Below are 7,870 nucleotides of genomic sequence, written 5' to 3' on the forward strand. Positions count from 1 at the left end.
GGCACTGGGGACAGATTGGAAATTGCACTGTGCGTATAGACCCCAGAGTTCAGGGCAGGTAGAAAGAATGAATCGGACTCTCAAAGAGATCTTAACTAAATTGGCTTTGGAGACTGGCACAGACTGGATATCGCTCCTTCTTTTTGCCCTGTTTAGAGTAAGAAATTAACCCTTTTTTCAAGAGAATTTGATTGTTAGTATTTTGGAATTATGCTTAATATTAATTTGATTGCTATTTTTAAAGAATGCACCACCCAATACTGGTTCTCTTCTAACTTTTTTAGGTCTAATTTATTTCTGAAAGAAACACAGCTATTTGAATAAATGAACTGCTTATTGAAGTTGAATCAGAAGAAAAGAGATGTTTCTGTGTGTATGTCACCTTAAAAATATACCTACAAGCTATTTATCTTAAAATCATCTATTTTTCATTATGTTTAGATTCTGATAAAATTTAGCCTCTCAACTCACACAATGATAATGCAGTCTTATTTCATGCCTCCTAAAAGCAACCAACAAATTACTTTGTTTTAAAAATATTTTTTTAATTTTTAAAATTATTATTGATTTAAAAATATATTTTTTTACAAAATTATGCAAGGCAAGTGGCATATTAGATATTTAGAGTCATGTTCAGACTCTATGGTGGAAACCAGAAAGGGAAAAAATCATGTTTTTATTCTTCCTTGAACCACTCTGATTTACTTCATCTATTTCTGAAAGAATAAAATTCTGGCTTTGTAGCCTTTTGCTTGATATCCACAATGTGACATGCTTCTTTTATTAATAGAAGAATTTGGAGAAAGGATGCGAATTCACACTAGAAAAAGGAGAAGAGGAAAAGAGAAGGAGAAATCTAGATATTTTATTCTTCCTCATCTCACTCACAAGGTCTGGATAATGATTGTGGATATTAGATACATGCTCTAGAGTGATTAAACACTTTGTAGAACAAGTTAACCCCTCAAGTGATCACATAAAGAATGCTTATTTATAAATAAATAATAGCTTTAAACAGGAAGTGTTATCTATTTGTTTAGTACTTATTTAGTATTTGTTTAATTCTGGCGTGCTGTAGTCAACTATCATAAAGGTATACAAGAATGGTAAGAAACTAATATCTTAATATCATATTCTAATTTTAGCTTTATTCTTGCTGTGTTTGAGTTTTGTATCAATTTCACATGATATATTCTTCCAGTGTATATGTTGAAAAAGAACATACCCTGTGGAAATATGCTATTTTTTAGCTAAGGGAAAAGAAGTTAGCTCTTAGACACAGACAATGCAATAGAAATCTTCCCCTAGAAATAGTCTTTGATCATTTCTGATTAATTTTTGTAAGCTAAAGTAAGACACATGACCCATCTTGACATTGCAGAGTAGAGGTAAACCTCACCTACAAGAAGCTGATGCAGGACAGAGTAATATGCCAAGATATGCACCACTTGAGATAAAGAGGAAAAAGAAGAGAACTACAATACAATCAATCATAATTACCATCACATGTCTCTGCAGGAAGGAAGCTATTATGTACCTTTGTATCTAAAACTACTCAGATCTTCAAATCATGACTTTTATGCTTGGATGTTACTGGAATTAGAGAACATTTTGATACTGAGACAGCATAAAATCACAAAGAAATCTGGGGTAATCATTTAATACTACATTTTGTTTTGCTAGGAAAAGAAACCATTTTATAGACAATAATTTATACTAGTAACTTTTTTTCAGGAACTGGATTTTGTTAATATATGTGACTATCCACCGGCATAAATGTCTTCATTTATCTGGATCTTGTGCAGCATAGTCAAGTAGATATGGGAGTTCTTCAGTAGCACTTTTTTAAAAGGTAGAAAATGTGGACAGGGAACCAATACACATATTTTTCCACTGTCACCATCCACATCCTCTGTCTTCCTTCCTAGGAAACACACCCAATCAATAAAAAGGCTTGGATATTTAGTTCTTGACCTTGAAAGTGGAAGTAGAATGTTATGGATGTTAGAGATGACTGTTAATGGTTTTTTTACATAATAATGTCACATGCAAAAGCCCTATGAGTCCTGCAGATCTTAACACTGTACTTCCTTAGGGATGTGATAGGAATGTCAGATGTACTGGAATTAGTATTGTTTTCCACTTCCTTTTGTACCACCTGACCTAAATTATAATACATAATAATAGAATGAAAAAGTAATGCCATCTTAAAAAAGTCATTTAGAGCTCTGGGAATGTGGCTTCACGGTGCAGTGATTGCTTAGCATGCATGAAACCCCTGGGTTCAATTCATCAGTACCACATAAACAGAAAAAAGTGGTGCTCTGCCTCAAGTGGTATAGTGCTAGCCTGAGCCAAAAAAAAAAAATAGCTCAGTAAGATTTCCCTCACCCTGAGTTGAAGCCCCAGGACTGCCATAAATTCATTTAGCTAGTAAATGCCAAATAAAGAACCTATACTTGCAATATATAATTGCTCATTCCAACTATGACCTATCAATAGTTCATAATTCATGTACTTTAACTACATTAGAATATTGCATTGAGAAAAAAAACGTTTTGTTAATAGGTCATGGCAATTAATGTCAGGAATGTGTTTAGATATCAGGTGAAATTCAAAGATTTCAGGCTATTGAGTGGTCACTACTAATCACAACGGGAAGGGTAGTATAAGTGAGATTTGGAAATCTTTTTGCTCAGTTGTGGCAACAAAAATGCACAGGCTAATTGATACTTGTGAAAGAAGTTAAGGAATAAATCCAGATGAAAGAAATAAATGATAATAATAACTAAATTATACTAGAAACTGTTCTAGGGAATTATTTTTGGTTATTGAAGAACTAGTTATCAACTAGGCTTATTCCTCATAGCCTTTAGCATTCTAAATCACTTAATTTAGTTCTTAATGTCTGTGTGATAAGTTGTATCACACTCAATGTTGTTCTATCATATCTGATCTCCTTGGCTTTCTAAAAATCTCAGTCTTTGCTGGGTCATAGAGGAGCTCTACGTGGAGTCTTTTGAGGAACCTACATACAGCTTTCCAAAGTGGTTAAACAAGTTTACATTCCCACCAACAATGCAGTAGGGTTCCCTTCTGTCAACATCCCCTCCAGCATCTGTTGTTACTAGAGTTCTTGATTATAGCCATTCTTACTGGGGTGATGTGGTATCTCAATGGTGTTTTGATTTGCATTTCTTTTATGGCTAGGGAGCTTGAGAATTTCTTCATTGGTGTCTATTGGCCATCTTTCTTTCCTCTTCAGAGAAGTTTCTCTTTAAGTTTTTAGCCCACTTATTTATTGGGTAGTTGTTTATTTGAAGAGCTGTTTTTGGGGATTTAAGTTTGGGAGTTCCAGGTATATTTTAGATATGAGACTCTTCCCATAAATTGTTATATACACACAATGGAATTCTATGCCTCCATCAGAAAGAATGACATTGCCCCATTTGTTCGGAAATGGAAAGACTTGGAAAAACAGTATATTAAGTGAAGTAAGCCATGCCCAAGGAACATAGGTCCCATGGTTTCCCTTATTTGCAGTAGCTAGTATATGTCTGAGTCAAGCAGAAAAGTTTAGATAAGTTGTTAGGGAAATGAACCCTAAGATATGTATTCAATTTTTTTTTCTTTCATGCAATAGTTTCTAACATATTTATAAGATTATTTCTTTGTTGTTTTGTATGTCCCTCCCCCACGGTATAACCCCTGCTTTCACTGTATATGATGTTGGTGTAATTTGTGGAGGGTAAGGGAAAAACAAATCGATTAAATAGGGATACAGGTGGACCCATTGCAACAATGAGATGTACAAGTCGTTATGTCGAAAAATGAATTTTACAACTTTGGTGAGGGGGGGAGGGAGGGAAATGGATTAGGTGGGAGGATGGGGGCAGGATGGGAAGTGATGGGAAGGGGAAACAAAGGAGGAGGCTACAATGCTTAATAAGAAATGTACCCATTATATTGCTCATGGAATTGTAACCCCTCTGTACAGTATTTTCACGCTAAAAAAAAGAAAAAATCTTTCTCTATTTCTCTATTAACATTTATTTATACTAAGTTCACATATGTGAACATCAGAAGATGCTAAATTAAGAGTCCCATAGCTCATGAGTCATTAATGTAACAACATGGAAAAGAAGGGATTATTTATTGTTACCTCAAATTTTCTGAAAAGCTGTAATGTCATCATTTGATTCAAATTTCGATTATTTGTCTAGTGTCATTAAGTGCACATAAATGCAAATATGAGCTGGATCCTGGTTGTTCACTCCTGTTATCCTATCTACTCAGGAGGTTGAGACCAGAGGATTGTGGTTCAAAGCCAGCATGGTCAGGAAAATCCATTAGACACTTATCTTCAATTAGCCACAAAAACCTGGATGTGATGCTGTAATGAAAGTGGTAGAGTGCTCAAATTGACTGGAAGAGGTGAGGGACAGTACCCAAGATCAGAATTCAAGCCCCTCGACCAAAAAAAATTGAAATACGACTTTAATTTTCCCCAAAAGGAACTATGAAGTCACTCGTTATCTTCCAAAGCAGAGAAAATAATTCCAAAGTGATTCAGTACACCTACATTTGCTGAATTATTGACATTATGGCTTCTTTGCTGGACATATCTTCTTTTAAAAATTGTCAAATATTAGCTTTATAATACACTTCATCTGATATTTCCTGGTTCAAAACAAAAGTCCATACAATTGATGTCACTTAGATTTCTTATTACCTCAGTTCAAAGCCAACCCAGGCAGGAGAGTTTGTCAAATTCTTATTTCTACTTAAACAACAAAAAGCCAGAAGTTGAGTTTTGGCTCAAGCATAGCTTTGGGGGCAGGTGGGCATGAAAGACAACTGTTCAGGGACAGGGTCCAGCCTCTGAACTCGAGCCCCAGAAGTAGAACAAACTAAACAAACAAGCAAACAAAAAACCCCAATATTTCTTTGGGACCATCCTTAAAGCACTGGTTTGAGTAGAGGCTCCTTTTGCTGATCATACTCACTGTATTCTGTTTTTTGGAATCCTTATTGCTATGACTAACTCAGGAATGGATAACTGACTTTTGCAACAAGAGAATCATCTCAGGTGTTAAATATCCATGCATATGACATTTTAAAACATCCATGTCTTTGTTTCTTTGCAGTAGTACACTGTAAAACAAAGTTATTTCCTTTTGTTCTATGCTGGCCTTCAAATGGCATATTGTTTCCTTTTGTAATATTCTCAAATAGAATTTTACAGAAAAGTTTTATATGAGTAAAGAGCAACTTGAAAAAGTCAGGAACAGAGTTTCCTTCGAGCCTTCGATTATTTTCTTGTATAGTAAAAAGGACAGCCAGGGGCTGGAAAGGTGGCTCAATGGTAGAGTGCTTGCCTTGCATGCATGCAGCCCTGAGTTTGATTCCCCAGCACCACATAAGCAAAAAGAAAAAAAGCCGGAAGTGGCGCTGTGGCTCAATTGGTAGAGCACTAGCCTTGATCTGAAGAGCTGAGGGACAGCGCCCAGGCCCAGAGTTCAGGCCCCAAGACCAGACCCCCTCCCCCATAAAAGGATAGTACAAATTAACTTGAACTTTGTCATTTCCTATGTTCAATTTCTCCCCTGGATTCAGTTTCCACTTCCTATATCAGTTCCTTCCACTTACTTCCAGTAACAATCTACCGTGCTGCTCCAAGCAAAAATGAATGTCTTCTAGCTTCATTGAAATAGCACAAAAACATCTTTGGACATGAGGTAACACGTGTTTCAGAGACAAATTTAGTAATGAGAAAATATGGAATTTTCATGTCATAAAATATTGTCCATGTGCATATGGCCATATAAGATGATGTTAAGTAAAATGAACCCCAAAATAGGGACACAGTTTGTTTTTCCTTTCTTAATATTGTTTTTTAATATATCTAACTTGTACTATGTGTTTTTTTTGTTTCTCTTCTATTTTCTTCCTCCATGGTTTAGACCGTTCCCATTGAATTTGATGTTGGTTACCTGCATCTTGCAAATACATTTTTCTAATGTGGGGAGGGGAAGGAAAATAAAATGCTGAAACAAGAATACAGCATGACCAGTTGTAACAATGAGAAGAACAAGACACTATGTTGAAAACAAACTTTACAACTTGGGGATGGAGGAGGTAGTTGAGGCGGTGAGGAAAAAAGGGATGGCAGGGGAAAAACAAAAGGGGTAATAATGCTCGCTAGATAATGTACTCATTAACTTACTTATGTAACTCTAACCCCTCTGCACACCATTTTTACAATAAAAAACATGAAAAAAAACATTATCCTGGTGTACATTAAGTTCAAATTTCCTAAGTGCTCTGTAAATTAAGATCAAGTTTAAGTTTAAGGAAGTTTTCAGAAACATTTTACTGTGAGTGTGTGTGTTGTGCTTTATTTCCCAAGTGTACATAAGTTAACAGAAGGAGAAACAATAGGAATAGGAAAAAGAGAAGTTCAGTGTTTAAGTATAATGTTTCAATACACTATAGAAGACTCTGCAAATAAGACAACTTTGAAACAATAAAGCCAAGATCAGTATGTAGATTTATGGGAGTGATATAGACAAAGCATTACTCCTAAGTGGAACATGAAGGATGAGGCGATGCTCTTTCTTCTACTAGCTCTAAATCATGGTAGCTAATCATGCACATTTGAGAAAAGTAGAATGGAAGAATAATTCTGGTTCCAAGCAAGTCAGATATAAAAGCATGGACTTAACTGGAAAAAGGCCATGTTGAGAGAGCAAGAATTATACTATCAATGAACTGGTGGCTAAGATCACATTTCTTTTTCTTTGTTGTTTCTTTTTCTTTTTCTTTTTTTTTCCTTTTTTTGATGGTAGTGGGGTCTGGACTCCTGGACAGGGACTGTCCCTCTACACTTCAGCTCAAAGATTGTGCTCTACCTCTTGGGCCACAGTGCCACTTCCAGTTTTCTGGTGCTTTATTGGAGATAAGTGCATCAGAAACTTTCCTAGTCATGCTGGATTTGAACTGCGATCCGCAGATCTCAGCCTCCTGAGTACCTAGGATTATAGGCGTGAGCCACTGGAACCCTGCTTATGATTATATTCCTAACTGTGTACACTCGGCATATGTAATGTGTATGTTCATCTATCTTTATATGAATTTGAGTTTAAAATCTGGTCTTCAGCTTAGATTTTACACTCACAAAAATGTTTGTATTTTAAAAGTTGATACTCCTGGAGAAATAAAACTTAAGAATGTAAATGATTCTGGGATGTTTAGTTTGCATCCAGCCTGGGCAGAACAGTTTTTAAGACACTATCTATAATTAACCAGCCAAAAGCTGCATTGGAAGAATGCTTCAAGTGATGGAATACTAGTTATGAGCAAAATTGCTGAATAAGAGCTTGAGGTTTTTGCATACATATATACAAACATGCACATACACACAGAGGCACTTATATGTTCAAATACACATATGAAACAACTCTCAGAATGTGTAGAAAATTTAGGAAATAATAGAAAATATGTCTTAAGACTAGAATCAAGTGATAATTTTTAATATGAGAAATTCCACAAGTGAATTTTCTTCAAAAAAGCTTGAGAATATTACAAAGGTAGGGAGCAGAGATAATAAGAAAGTCAAGTAATCATTATTCAAGGGATCAGATCCATGGAGGAATGAATCAGAGACCCCTTCAGGTGCATCTGAATAGGTTCATATCCTGTGTCAAATGTTAGAACATCTTTGAAAATAGTAGATAAAACAGTCTGAGCAGTCACTCTGGTGGATGATATCACTGGAGAAGTTCAAAATTTCTAATCTGTGTCTAGATTAAAGAAGCCAACAAACTATGGTTGGACAATGTAATACAAGCCAAAAATTCTAGCACTTAGA

This window comes from Dipodomys spectabilis, unplaced genomic scaffold (genome assembly GCF_019054845.1).
Source record: "Dipodomys spectabilis isolate Male_0828 unplaced genomic scaffold, ASM1905484v1 ptg000323l, whole genome shotgun sequence".
NCBI classification, from domain to species: Eukaryota; Metazoa; Chordata; class Mammalia; order Rodentia; family Heteromyidae; genus Dipodomys; species Dipodomys spectabilis.